A 15,798-nucleotide genomic window follows, 5' to 3' on the forward strand; every position below is an offset into this window, starting at 1 on the left:
TTTTCAGTACTGGCCATTAAACAACCACTTTTTTAAATTTTAATCATCAGAGAAAAATCATTGCATACAACTACTTTCATTACATACAGCAACTACTGATAATTATTTAGGCTCTCTCTCTCTGTGATTAATATAATATACATGCAATCCATTATTATTATTTAATATTTCTGAGTTAACATCAATAATCTACTTTAAATCATAAACATGTGTATTAGACCCCATTCTTATAAGACTGCTTATAGAAGACCTTCCAGTAATTAACCCTCTGGGGTCCAGGCTATAATTGGCCGTTTTTGACTACTTTGTCACACTACAGTGTGTGAATGTGTGTGTGAATGGGTGGATGACTGGTTGTGTAAAGCGCTTTGGGGTCCTTAGGGACTAGTAAAGCGCTATACAAATACAGGCCATTTACCATTTACTTTTGATTTTACCTCTATATTTCACCTTTAAAATATGTTTTTCTTGCCTTATTTGGTATCATTATTTTCAGCACAACCTCAAATATCTGAAATTTGAGTTATTTTTTCATTTTCAATCAATTTTCCTGTTGACTCCTGGGGGAGCATAGGTCCGCAACAACACCACGCCAACGGACTCTGTTCTGGGCTGCTCTCTTTAGCTGGGTCCACGTCATTCCGACGGCCTTCACTTCGCTCTCGACAGATCTTCTCCACGTCTGTTTGGGTCTCCCCACTTTCCTTTTCCCTTGTGGGTTCCAGTCCAGTGCTTGCCTTGCGACGTTGTCGAGTGGTTTTCGAAGTGTGTGGCCTATCCAGCCCCATTTTCTCTTCTTGATGTCTTGACCGACCGGGTTCTGGCTGGTTCTCTTCCACAGGTCTGTGTTTGAGATCTTCTCAGGCCATCTGATGTTGAGGATGTGTCGCAAGCACTTGTTGATGAAAATCTGTATCTTGCTGGTAGTGGTCTTGGTCACCCGCCACGTCTCGGACCCATACAGAAGGACTGCTTTCACATTGCTGTTGAAGATGCAGATCTTGCTGTGCTGAGATAAGGCTTTGGAGTTCCAGATGGGTCGCAGGGTGTTGAACGCAAGCCTTGCTTTGTTGGTCCGGCTCCTAACGTCTTCATCTGCGCCGCCATCGCTGTTGACTATGCTTCCTAGGTAGACGAAGCGGTTGGTTTCCACCAAGTCTTCTCCCTGTAGCTGCAGTGGATGTTCTTGTCGGTTGTTCAACCGCATCACCTTCGTTTTTCTGACATTGATCTTCAGGCCGATCTTTTCTGCCTCCTCAGCGAGCCGGGTAAGCTTTGACTGTGCATGTTGCTGCTTATGAGACAGAAGGCTGATGTCGTCTGCAAAATCCAGGTCCTCCAGCTGTTTGGTGAGGGTCCACTGGATACCGGTGTTGCTGCCCTCTGTGGTTCTTCTCATGATCCAGTCCATGACAATCAGGAAGATTGTCGCTGACATCATGCAGCCTTGCCTCACTCCGGTTTTCACTGCAAAGGGGTTGGTCAGTTTTCCATTGTGGATGATCTGGCAGGACGAGGATTCATAAAGCTGTTGGATGATGTTCATGAGCTTCTGCGGGATTCCGTAGTGCTGCATCAGTTTCCACATGGTCTCCCTGTCGACGCTGTTGAAGGCTTTTTCAAAGTCGACGAAGGTTGTGTACAAGGGAGACTGCCATTTGATAGACTGCTCGATGATAATGCGCAGAGTGGCAATGTGGTCTGTACATGATCTGTCTTGTCTAAATCCTGCCTGCTCTGATCTCAGTCTCTTGGCCAATGCCTCCTTCAGTCTCTCTAAGATGATTCTGGTCAACCCCTCCTTGGTATGGACAGCAGCATAATTCCTCGCCAGTTGCCACACTGGGATAGGTCGCCTTTCTTGGGGAGCTTCACCAGGTACCCAAGCTTCCAGTCAGCAGGCACTTGCTCCTGTTCCCATATCTTCACTAGGAGCGGATGTAGCATCTCCGCTGCTGCTGCCGCGTCTGCCTTGAGGGCTTCTGGAGGGATGCCGTCAGGCCGTGGTGCCTTTCCATTTTTCAACGACTTGATGACCTTGGTGATCTCTGCCTTGGTTGGTGGATTAGTGTTGATACAGAGGGGCTCTTCTGCTGGTGGTATGTCGGGAACTGCTTGCGGTGGTGGTCGATTCAGGATCTCTTCAAAATGTTCCACCCATCTTCTTCTTTGCTCTTCATCACTTGTGCTGGTTGTCCCATTCTTGTCCTTGACTGGCCTACTTGGGTTGAAACTCTTTCCTGACGAGGTCTGGGTGATCTCATATACTCTCTTCATATTGTTCTGCTTGGCTGCTGTTTCTGCCTCTTCTGTCATACTGTGCACAAATTGTCTTTTGTCCCATCTGGCACTCTTCTTCTTCTCTTTTTTCATTTTAGTATACTATATTAGCACAGTTGATCTAAATTCAGATAAAAAAAATTCAAAATCCAAGTAGAAAAAAGTTATATTTTTTACTGTAAAACCCACAAACATGTTTTAACGAATCCTTTTCATAACTTGAAATGCAAATAGAAATTGTACATTTCTAAAAATTATGCACAAGTTTTGCAAACAACAAAGTTATATGGTACTATTTACCTAAAAATGCAGCCAAGGCCTCAGGCGTTTTTTATATAACCATTTAAATCTATTTACAGAACAATCTGGTGTGCTGCATCAAATAAAAAGGCACACAAATTATTTGTGCCAGTCCAAAAAATGTAGTTTGTGTTTAGTGTAAGACAGAGGAGAACACCAAAGGCCTAAACCCTGCAGGTCTGACAGCAGGAGGTGCATCAGTCCAGTTTTCCATGTGGGAACAGCGTTTAGACTGGAATCTGCCTTTGACGGCTTTTTTAGAGCAAATATGAAATTCAGCAGTCTAACCGACACACAATACAAAACAATAACTACACAACACACTAACTATAGCCTCCAAACACGCTAAATGTCACTAATGTCTCACATATGAAAACTCGCTCAATCTCTCTCTCTCTCTTTCGCTCACCCGCTTTCCATTGCGGGTGTCACTCCTAAAAACTTCCCCTTCTCCCTAAACAACCAAATGTCACATGTTGCCATATAATTTTTTTGATTGGCTGACTTGGTGAACTCTAACACCAATAGGGAAGGGGTGTTTTTTCTTTTTCTTTTTTCACTCGCAAGCAGAGAGTGTTTGCTAGCGCTGTCTGTAGAAAATGCTGTTTTTACCGTCCTTCCCGCTGTAAACACCACTGTTTTGTTCAGAAAAAAACATCACGTGAATTTTTTATCATAACTCTGGTTTTACGTGGCCCATCGACACAATTCAAAAACTGGTATATAGTTTGAAGTCCGCACTTTCGACCCAAGTTGAAATGGAGACTCTGACGCGCTGCATCTTGTAGCTGTGTCGTCTTAAATTGGTCATGTGATTTTGACACGCCGGCGCGTCCAGCGACCCCAGAGGGTTAATGCTACAACTTTTAATATGACCAGCTTGTCCGTGTTATCGGGTTACATACCACAGGCCTGTAAAGCCGCAGTGATTAAAACCATTACTCAAAAAGGTTGACCCAGTTCTCTTTGCTAATTACAGACAATTTCCAACCTTATCTCAGAAACAATCTTGAAAGAGTAAAATATATAAAACAGCTAACTGATCACCTGCAAAGGAATGATTTATGCTTATGGTTTATGAAGCTGAAGAATTTGGAGGTAGTCCTCCTTCTTCATTATTTCATCCGCTTTGTGGAACCTACCAGTGCACTGGCATTAAAATAGCCCCAGAGCGTGATGTTACCCTCACCATGCTTGACAGCTGGTACCGTCTTCTCAACCTCCTCTTTACTTATTCAAACATCCTGCTTGTTATTGTGGCCAAATATCTGAATCCTTGATTCGTCTGGGTTTCCTCACTAAGGCTTTTGGCTTGTCCACGTGGGCTTCTTTCTTGTTCGGCACCATCTACAACTTGCTTCTTTGTGTACAGTGGTGCTGCTGTGTCAGCAGTGCCCAATCCATCACAATTATTACACTTATACAATTACAAAACGTGCCTTTAGCGTCGGTGGTTCTTGGTTTGTTCCTGAATATGCTTACCCAGTTTGGATCTGCTTCCCGATCTCAGCACGGTGGTGACACATATGAAGAACTTGTATGATCTTGGAATCTGAAGTTGTTTATAAAAAGCTCTAAGAAACCTTACAAACTTGTAAGGTAAACTTGCAGTTCTCCTTAGATCTTCACTGAGTTGCTTGGACTTTCCCATTGCTCTGAGAATTAATCAGTACAGGTATATGCTGTTACACACTGGGAAAGACAAATTATATGAAAGTTTTCACTAGAAACATATTCTGAAAGATCAAAAACTCATTTGAAATGGTTAAGAAACGCACTGAGAGCAGTATTGAAACAGTTCGTTATTCTCCTCGATTTAATAAGTAAATAGATTCACAAACATTATGGTATACACTAAAGTGAGTCCTGGAGAAACAGAGCTACATTGTAGTCAAAGGAGCTTGCAAAGAAAAGCGTCTGGACTTGTTTAAGTTGCTTGAAGACGTTTCACCTCTCATCCGAGAAGCTTTTTCAGTTCTAAGGTCAAATGGTGGGGAGTCCCAGATTTAAACCTAGTGGGAGTATCCCCCCACAGAGGGACAAAAGGACCCCCTGATGATCCTCTAATCGCCTGACTTAAAGAAGTCCAGACGCTTTTCTTTGCAAGCTCCTTTGACTACAATGACCTGGATGACTGAGAACCTTCACAAACATTGAGCTACATTGTGTTGTCCAAGAATGGAAATAATGATGCAACATGAGAGAAAGTGCGGGTTCACCAAAAGGCTGCATTTTTACATTTTAAAGTACAAAGTCCTCAGGGGAGTTCATTGACTAAGTAATTAAGGAGTTTAAATACCGTATAACATTGGAGAAATAACATTAACTGCCTGGTACCAGTTTGTCTCACACTTTTCATCCTCCTCTTTGCTGCTGTCTTGTTTGGAAGTGAACACTCCATCTCTCAGCGTCTCTTGTTCACACATCTTTTCACACATGCTCTTCCTCAGTTCACCCACACATGTGGAGAAGGTGCTCTGACATTTCTATAGCGGTGAGGGTAGCACTGCGTTGCTATTGTGTGAAAAGAGTCCAACAGAGTGAAAATATGGCCGAGCACAGCTCCCACACACAGAGTTTCAGTGGGATATCGCGGCCATGACCTTTCTGCTCTTGCACCATGGACAAAACCAGTGGTGGTAAAAGTGCTGCGATGACGAAAGGATGATGAGACACTGAGGGGAAAAAAATCACAAGGTCCCTGACATCGTGTGAATAAAAAATTGTTCTTTCTCACAAAGTACACAATGATCACATATCACTTCAACATTAACGTACTTCTACAATTCACTAACTTTATATAAAGATGATCCTGATTATTATGCATGGACAGAATTTTTAGCTGTTCTGCTTAAGAGTGTCATCGGCTTTAGTTTAGCATAGCACAATATTATTAAGTAGATGAAATAAATTGCAAATTGTTAACTGGAACAGTAAAATCATAGTGTGCATGTTAATTAGCAGCTAAGTTCAAGGAAAAAAAAATCCAAGTGCAGCTGAAACTTGTATTGAACAGAAAGACGTTGGTCATATGAGAAATAGAGCCATTAGCTGTCATTTGAAAAGCTTAACTGCTAATCTGTTGTGGCTATTTAAAGAAACATCATGGCAAAACAATATACTGGGCCTGAGGGTCAGAAGGCATGAGCCATCTCTAATTCTAGGGTGACTTTTATATTTTTACTTAACTTTTCACATTATTAATGTATTTGTTTAAAAGGAAGAGCTGAAATCTCCAAAAGTTGATTCTGTTCATCTGGACGTAGCGTTTTGTGGGAGAAACGTTTCGTCACTCATCCAAGTGACTTCTTCAGTCACTCCTTCAGAGCTGAAATGTTTACAGCATCATGCAGGTACTTCATGACCAAAGTCATCAACTATGGAGCATTTCTTACCATATCACAGGACTACCTGCCTGCCCATCCATCTCCAAGTCCCATATACGGGACTTTCCCTTGCATTTCATGGTCCTAACTCATGTTTTAGGAATATGACCTCTAACTCTGTGTTGCATTGAGGGCTTTATGATCGGATGCATGTTGGGATGAGTGTAATATTGTCATGGTCCTGGGTCTCTGACCCAGTGTTTTCTAGTGGTGTGCGATACTGCATATTTTGGTATCGATCCGATACCAAGTAAATACGGGCCAGTATCGCCGATACCAATACCGATACGATACTTTTCAATAAATAAGGTGGATGCCTCATTGAATTGCTAAATCGCAATTAATTTTCATGACCTTAAGTGTTTTTTGTGATGTTTCCTTTGGTATTATTAATTAGTTAAAACCCAGGACATAATTAGGAGAAATAATTTATTTATAATTAAATAAAAAATGTTTTATTATTGTGGCGGGTTGCGGTCTGAGATGCCACTGCAGGTGAGATGGACTCAGCTTCACTGCATCTACAATCATGCCTCGCCGGCTTAAAACTGCTGCTTGTGCTGTTGTTGTTTTTGGTGTTGATGTGTACAGCTGGCAGCAGGAGGGCTGCAGCTGTTGAATGTAGGCTACTGTTACAGCAACTGTAAGGGTGGACAGCGCACGGCTCGGGGTGAGCCGGGACCTGCCAAGCTGGAGACGGAGGTCGAGGTGCGTGGGGGTCCTGCCACGCCTGAGGGCGGCATGCTGTCCGCTTCGGCACGCAGGCTGCACGGTCCTGCGTGCCGGCCGTCTGCCCAGCTGCCTGTGAGCCCCAGCTCATTTCCATGCCTGCTGCGCCACCGCTGCTTGCCATATGGGTGGCCATCAGGCCAGCTCCGGGGCTTCCGCTGGAGGCGCGGGCAACCGCCAGAGTGGACCTTCCCCGTCGCTGGGCTGGGGCATGGGGCGCCGATGGTCCGGGCCGATTCCCTCGCCTGCTCGCGGGGTGGGGTGAAGCGGGCGATGGGGGTATGTGGCAGGGCGTGTTCTGCGATGCCGCTGCAGGTTTGGTGGTGGCTGCCAGCGGGTGAGCTGCAGCCGTTGAATGTACTGTTACAGCAACTGTGTGATTATTGTAAGAATAAATGATGCTGCGAAGCATGAAAATGCCATCGGGTCTGCCGTGGTGGCGATCTTTTTTTTTTTTTTGTTAATCTTAAGTGCACGCAAACTAGTAAACAAATTAAAACAAGTACTGTTGATAAACTATAATACAAAAATTACAATTAAAATTCTCAACAACCAAAACAAAATATATAATTAATATGTAAACAACTTAACAACCCCCAAAGTGTCTAAGTGACGTGACGTGTCAGCGCAACACCGAAACATAAAAATGGGGGAGGGGGAGCAAAGTGTGCCTGCTCTCTGCTGACACAGGAGCGGCGAGTCCAGCGATCTGGTTGTTTCGTTTTTGCCGAAAGCACAGCATAGCAAACAAGCAGAACTCAAAGTAAAGAATCGATCTCACCAGGCTAGTATTGATCCGATACCGATGCCGACTTGGGATCGATACTATCGATATTTGGATCGATCCACCCACCACTAGTGTTTTCGGTTGTGTACTTTTACTTTTGATAGTTTTTTGGATTATGACTGTTGTTTTGGGTTCCCCAGGGTTTAGTTGTGTTCCCTCTGTTTGGTGTCATCCCTGCTTGTGTATCCCCTTTAGTGTAGTAAGGTCTCTGTGTTTAGTCCGCGTCTCTGAGTCTGTGTCATTACGTGTATGTGTTTCCTGTTTTACTTTAAAGGTCTCTGTCTGATGTCAGTGCGTTCTGTTTACGTTTCCCCTGCCTCGTCAGCTGTGATGTCTCCCAGGTGTGTTTCCCTCCTGTTTCCCATCCCCTGATTACTGGTGTGTGTATTTATAGTGTGTGTTCCCTCGTCCTCGTTGCTGGTTCGTCTGTGTTGTTCCCCTCCATCTTCCTGTGCATTCTCCCCACGTTGTTCTCCCTGCATCTCTGTTTCATGTCTCACGGTTTCAACGTTTCAGGTTTGTTTTTGCTTAGCTTTTCCCAGTTTAGGTTACTCTTAGGTTTTGTTTTTCGTCCACCTCGTTCCTGTTTGTTTCTCCTTTATGTTAATAAAGCTCGCTCACTTCCGTAGCAGTCTGCATCTTGGGTCCTTAATAACTCACACATGGCTTGCCCCGGCAATCCGTGACAAATATGTAAATAAAAAGAGAATGCAATGATGTGCAAATCACATAAATCCATATTTTATCCACAATAGAACACAGAAAACTTCATTTGTTTAAACTGAGAAAATACACTATTTTAAAAACTATTTTAATGTATTCATTTAAAAAAAATGATGAATTGAATTGATCTGAACCTCCAGCAAGTGAGGAATTGACATAGATTCTACAAATTGTAGACACAGTGTTGTGTAGATTGGTGAGCCTCTGCCCATCTTTATTTCCTCCTTTCTAAGATGCTCGTGTTATACCCGGTCATGTTATTGAACCTCTATTGGTTAACTCTATGTATCTTTTGATGGCCCTGTCCCAACATTTCTCAAATTCAAAATAAGCTAATGTTTTTTAAATGAAATAAAATGTCTGTTAAAAAAAAAAAAAGAAGTCAAATGCTAAAAATAAAATGATACAGTCTAAACATTTGATGTGTTTCAAAGCTTTATTGTGAATAAAACACTGGTTTAAGACAAGTACAAATCGTTGCATTCTGTTTTCTGTTTGCTCTTTTTACATTTTACACAGTGCAAATGTAATCATACTGTAGTTCCCTTTATAATCAAATCTGGTAAATAGTTCTTGTTGAAATCCAATACTTGAAGTTTTGAACTATTTGAAACACCCAGAAGTTTGTTGCTAAATGAGAACTAACCTATTTTTCTGAAGAGCTCATATTGAGTACTTGATGCAATGCATGAAGGGCCAAACTCAAAGTTTGAGGCAGTTTCACTCATTTTCACACACACTTGCCTCAACTCCAACCGGTCGCAGCAGATGGCCCCGCCCCTCCCTGAGCCTGGTTGTTCTGGAGGTTTCTTCCTGTTAAAAGGGAGTTTTTCCTTCCCACTGACCTGCTGTGCTTGGTCACAGCAGGTCATATGACTGTTGGGTTTATTTCAATGCAGGATGAAGCACAAAATAATGAATCTGATTTCACCAAGACTTGCATCCTACTTTAGCCTGGAGTGTTTCTGTTTTTGAGTCTTTGAGTGGTTTATTATCAGGGTGTTTTGTACTAATGCAGTTTGTACTGTAAGTGTTTTCATTCCTACATTAAATATATTACCACACTGCTCATAAACATTGATCAGAAAGCAATTTATCTGAATATAAACGTAGCTTCTAGTATTTGGAGTTGAAACCAGAAGCCCATTATACATGTATAGCTGAATATTTTTGCGAATGACTCCAGGGTTTCCACCTAACATAGATTATTCTGGACGTGAAAGAGGCCAAGAGGGGAAGTTTTGAGCACTGGTCATCTTACACCAGACCACACCTGCCCCCAGGCAGCCATCAATCCTCCCATTGGTACAGAGGCCCAGTTTTCTGTTGCCTGAAGGAAGAGTTGGGGGAGGGATTATCAGCAGCCTGGCAGTTGTAATCTGCTGCTGTAAAGAGAACGTTTATGAAAACTTCACTGAGCCTCCAGCTTTGAATTACTTGAAGAAATGCTGAATAGAGTGATGTGCTTGGTTTGAATTGTTTTTCTTCCGCTAATGACCATTTCAACTATAATGGAATAAAAAAATTACAGCAGGATTCTGGTAGTTGACAGACATCCTTAAGTAATCAGCTTTGCTTTTGTTCTAAATGCTTTAAAATAACAAACATAGTACAGTACAGATAGCAAAATATCAAAATCACAATACAGTGTTTAAGCCTCCAACATCTGGAACTCTGTACAGGTGTCAACGTAATGCTTATAGAGTTCTTAATTTTGAAAACCACTATGATATTTGTCTTTAAATTAGGACTAGGCTAAAAGATAAGAAAACAGAAATAAAGCAGAGCGTGCTTAGTGGCAGGCCTTGGCTTTGACTGTCACTCTCATAAGCAGTTTTAATAAGCTAAGATTGATAAGCTCTCATATTACAGCCCACAGGCCTGGGTTTGCCTCTCTCTTTACATTTGCTGCGTGTGTGTATTTTAAGATTAAGCAAAAACTTCTAGATACCATATGTCACAGTCCTGGGTCGGTGACCCAGCATTTTCTGTTTTGTATTGTTAATCTTTGATTTCTTGATGTCTTTGTTTGTTCCTAGGTTTTGGTTCTGTGTCAGTATCGGGTCTGAGTTTTGTCAGTGTATGTTTCCATGTGTCCCTTTTAGTTCAGTGTCAAGTCTGTGTCTTGTGAAATGTCTCTTGTTTCCTGTTTTATTCTGAAGGTCCCTGTCTTATGTCAGTGTGTTCAGTTTTGCTTCTTAGCTACTTCCGGTGCGGAAACTCCTGTGGGGAGCTTTGTTTCCGGTGTCCTATTCGCGCCCTGTTTATGGTCCAAAACAAGTTAAGCAAATGAATGAATCAAGCGGCGATTTACATTTCTATAGATGTCTTGGGCATTTACCCAATATGTAAATGATGTTCATCGACTTGTCGATATTTTCCCCCCGCGCCTCAGAGCAAAAGAGAAAAGGGATTCAAATGTTATATTTCTCAGCTGTCCCTCGTTTATCGCGGGTGTTATGTTCTAAAAATAACCAGCGATAGGTGAAATCAAGTAGCCAATTTTATTTTTTGACGGTGTAAAACGTTTCGTGGACATCGTGGACATACAGCACTCCACTTCAGAGTCACACTGCTAGCGATCGATGCAGCGATTCTGTACTGTACAGGAGAGACGTCACGGAGGAGCTCGTCTGCAGCGATCAGGACGCAGGACACAATGTGACGTAAAAAAGAAAAGCATGCAAACTTGCACTAAAAAATCTGCGAAACAGCGAGGTGAAAGGTGAACCGCGTTATAGCGAGGGACCACTGTAATTTTGAAGGTGAGTCACAACATACCCTTCGTAAATACTAATGTATAGAAACCGTTACCAGCAATCATTCATTTTTTTGTGTAGCTTTTTTTTCACGGTTTGTTAACATGCTGTGTAGGTGTGTACCTGACTTGCTGATATCGACATAACGGGGGAAACATCTGGTTTGACTATTGTTCACCTGTAGTTTGAATGCTGAACATTTGCCTGTTTAAATCATAAGACCAGTCACTATACAGAGATGTGCTTCTGAATGTGGACGATGTGTCTTCTGCTGCAGTAATGCAGTTCTGCTTGTGTTGAGTGATGTAAACAACTGATCGATCTAAACTCTTTAAACGTCAAAATTGATCATTAGATTTTTTTATGACACAACAGTGGTGAGTGTTCCCACCTTCTGCTCTTTGTAACTTAACGCAATCTTTCCATTTTCAAGTTTTGGACATGATTTTGGAGTATATCTTCGCAGTAGCGATTGACCGCAAAGTAAAGCTACCGGAAATGTACAACCCTACATCCAGTCTCAAACCAGGAAGTTAGAATTTTCTTGTGCACAGGGTCTATTGCCGTATTTGTTGGACTAAGGTGCTCTGGGAGTAATCTGGGTCCTAAACTCCCTTTCCTTCAGGTCCCAAAGTCAAACAAGCACTGCAGCATCACTGAGAGTTAAAAACTGTCTAAATTCTTTCATCTTTAATAAAACGATCAGCATTGCTGCTTTACCAGGTGTAACTATGAAGTTTAACATCCAGGCATCCATGAAAACAGAATTTATTACATTTAACGGAGTTAGAAGTTAGCAGGAAATTAGCGGAAGTTAGCTCGTTAGTTTCGCTAGTTACCTAAGCATGATATACCATGTTCTGACTGAGAGATTTCTGAAAAAAATTGAAACGTAATGCTCTGCTATCACTTCCAACATAAATGAAGACAGAAAACTAAACAGCAGTGATGTTTGTAGGGTTACTGAAGTTGGGCTAGCTAATATATAAGGATTAGGGATGGGTATCGTTTAAGTTTTATCCGATGCCAGTACCAAACCGGTACTTTTGAAACGGTGCCGGTGCTTAAACGGTGCTCGAACCGGTGCTCGAACCGGTGCTTAAAGAATGGAGAACACAAAATTGGTCCAAAAACCTCTCATGTTGAGCTGTTTTTTTTTGTAAAACGATAACAATGTTAGCTTTTTCTGAAGCTATAGGGGATTTATGGTATCACTCTTGGCTGTAAGCAGTGCTTAATCAATGGAAAAAACACCAACTTTGTCCAAAAGCCTCTCATGTTTAACTGTTTTCCACTTTTTCTTTGGTCATTTTAGCCTTTTTGGCCAGGGTGAAGGGAGTATCTGCCATCAAACAAGAAGACAACCGCATGTAACTATGACGGTGTTTGCTAGTTCACCTTACATGCATTAATGTAATAACGCGGTTAGCGTACTCAATGTAAATTACACACGAACAACATTAAGCTACTCACGCAGAGAAGAACGGCTGCGGCTGCCATCATCATCCGTCATCATCGTACCTGGGCCCGCCTACTATCCTTGGAAACGTAAAATGATTGGCTAGAATCTAAACTGTATGACATCTCAGGAAAAGGAAGCACTGAAATAAAGCACCGAAATGTGTGCTGCTTTTCGGTCTGGTTACTACCGTTTATGTCAGAACGATACCGGTACCCATCCCTAATAATGATGTGCTACGTGGTGGCTAGCGACACAGCTATGTTAGCATAACATAAACAGTGAAGCTGGAGGATGAGCGCTAACTTTTTTCCACTCAATAAAAGTTAACGTGAGGGTTCCCGATGGTTAGAGAAAAATGCAATCGCATGGCAGGATGCTGTAAACGAACCAAACTTCAGTCAGGAGAACAACTGAGATAATCCATCCACAATATGAGGTTAGTCATTAATATACTGCAGCAACATGGGAATAGAGCAGCTGTGATAGAATACAGCATTAATGAATCAATGGTACAGAAGTGGAGGAAGCAAGAAGAATGAGTTGAGTAAAGTTTGACTTATCTGACTGTTTTGTTTCGCTTAATGTGCCTTATAATCCCGTGCATCCCTTATGGTCAGAAAAATACATATTTGACTTTTTAATTGGTCACACTGCAGTTTACTGTTCCAAAGCACCTCTTTTTAACTTCAGTGGATATTATACATGGTTATGCTCAGGATATGTCAGCCCATTTCTACTGGAAATGCCTTTTGGTTAAACTTTCAGCAAGGAATTTGCATTTGCACTGTTAAATTTTTATATAGCTTTAATGCACATAAAAAACAGCTGCTTGTTTAAGTGAAAATAAATGGATGGTGTTTTTTTGCGCTAGTAAAGTTGTGGAGTTGTATTTTGTCTCGCATCAATTATATCGTCAGTTATATCATTATCGCAAATTTTCAAATATATATATATATATATATATATATATATATATATCATGATAAATATTTTTGGCCATATCTCCATAATCCAGCACAGGTAAAAATGTTGCAGCAACAAGCTGCTTCTTTTTATTAAAAGAAAAACTTATTTAGAAAATAAAAGCCTAGTTTGAACTGTGACTGTGGCACTTTTACACCAAGATTGTTAATGTAAATGATAAATAGAAGTGGACCTAATACAGAGCCCTGTGACACTCCTTTGTGCACTGCAACAAATCCAGACCATTAGATTTAATACACTGAGACCTGAGTTAATTTGAAAACCATCCCACTGCTCTCTCAAAGAGTCCTGACTGGGGGAGTCTAAGTTTGAAAATCTGGTGATCAAATGTGTGTCAAATGCTTTTGTAAATCAATAAAAAGGGATGCACAGTGGTGTTTCTTATGAAGTGCAACAGTCATATCATTTGCAGCTGTGATAGTTATGTGATTTTTCTTAAAGCCTGATTGATATTCTAATAAAATAGCACTGGTGTGTAAAAGCTCCTTTAATTGCTCACACACAAGAGCTTCAAGGATTTTGGCTAGCACTGACAGATATAACAAACAAAGACAACAAACAAAAGCTGGTTTCCATACCGAGGGAATTTCATTCATATCCAGAGTGAGGTTGAAAAGATCTGTCAGAGGCTCTGCCACCAGATCAGCTGCCAGTTTCAAAAAGTAAGGATCTAGTAAGTCAGGTCCTGAAGATCTTCTATGATCTAACACTTTAAGAGCTTTACAGACTTCCTCCACAGAGAAAGGAACACAGTTAAATGACTGACCAGTGTACACCAGAAGGTTTGTGCAGGATTTTACGGAAACTGGATTCAGAGAGTCAAACAAAGAGCGAGAGATATAAAGTGTTTGTTGAAGCACTTCATCATCTCCTTCCTGTCATAAACAGGAACAGAATCCTTAAAAACATAAGTGGGTAGGCCATGGGAGCTTTTACACAGAACTTCTGTGGATTATTTATGTTCTCAGCAATGAGAATAATAATAATCTGATTTAGCTTTCTTAATAAAGGAAGTACATTTGTTTCTTTTTCGTCTGAAAAGAAGCCAATCAGTGGGGTTTGGCCCAAGCCAGGCTACGCTCATGAATGATATCTGCCAGCTTTGGGGAGAACCCGGGATTTTCATGACCTTATATCCTAAATCTCCTTTAATTTGTCATGTTTATTCACATTTTGCATAAAACCATCCATAAAAACTGTCCATGCTAATTCTGCATCAGGGATCAATCCTATTTTCTTCCAATCATAGTTTGACAAATCCTGATGAAATGATTGTTCTGCCCAAAGGAAGAACTTAAAACGAAGCTCAGCTGGACACTCACCTAACTTAAATGGGAAGTTGTAGTTCTCAAAAAGGTGACAAAGCAAGATAATCAAATCCAACTTGAAGCTCCCTTTTCAAATATCCCGGACGAGCCCCCACTTGTTACGTTCCCCTGAGGGGTCTAGGCGGTGAGGGGGAAGTAACAAAAAGTGTCCGGGTCAGGAAAAGGAGTCAAGGAGGCAAAAGGGTTAAATTAAAGAGTTTTATTAAAGTAGCTCAACTAAAAGAGACGGACAAGCCGCTATCACCATTTAAGAAAACAAACAAAACTCAGGCATTGGTCAATAAAGTAAAACGTAAGCCAAAAAGAAAGAGAGCAGCTCACTAGCTGCAAACATGGACATGCAGCTCACTAGCTGAAAACCACCAAAAACACAGCTCACTAGCTGCAAACACAACAAACACTCAGCTCACAAGCTGCAAACACAACAAACACTCAGCTCACAAGCTGTAACCTTTCCCTGGGCTTAAATACTTTTAATTACTGACGAGAGTCAGCTGTGTAAAAGGGAAAGGTGGCACCTCAGGCAGAAGAGGTAGTGGGACACGCCCACACAGGCACCTTCAGGAGGAGGCTGTGCTAGGGCTGTAACAGTTCATTAAAATGTTTAAGAGTCCTTTTAAAAAATATGTGATGTTGTGACTCGGGCGCCTTAGCGTTTCTAATAACAGCAACAACACAGTGGTCGTTGCAAAAGACACCCGAGGATGAACATTTATGAGGAACATTTGGCCAAATCTCAAAAGTCCCTTTGATTGACTTGATTCTGACAAGTAGGTAAATTGACCAGCTACGTAAGACTGATAGGATCAAATAATCTGAAAGTTTGATTTGAAAATAATCTGAGACAGTGTTGAGCCAATCCCAGTTCAAGTCACCAGTTAAAACAAGCTCACTATAGTCTGGACAGGAAATCTTCAAAGAATCCAGAGCCTCTGAAGAGGCAGAAGGTCTACAGCAACGAACAGCTGTTCCAAATGGATCCTGATCGAACTATTGTGACATCACATTTTGACTTAACATAAGCAGCAACACCACCACCTGTCTTAAGCCTATCAGTACG

This window comes from Perissodus microlepis, chromosome 1 (assembly GCF_051167445.1).
Source record: "Perissodus microlepis isolate ML-2025 ecotype Zambia chromosome 1, ASM5116744v1, whole genome shotgun sequence".
In the NCBI taxonomy this organism is placed as follows: Eukaryota; Metazoa; Chordata; class Actinopteri; order Cichliformes; family Cichlidae; genus Perissodus; species Perissodus microlepis.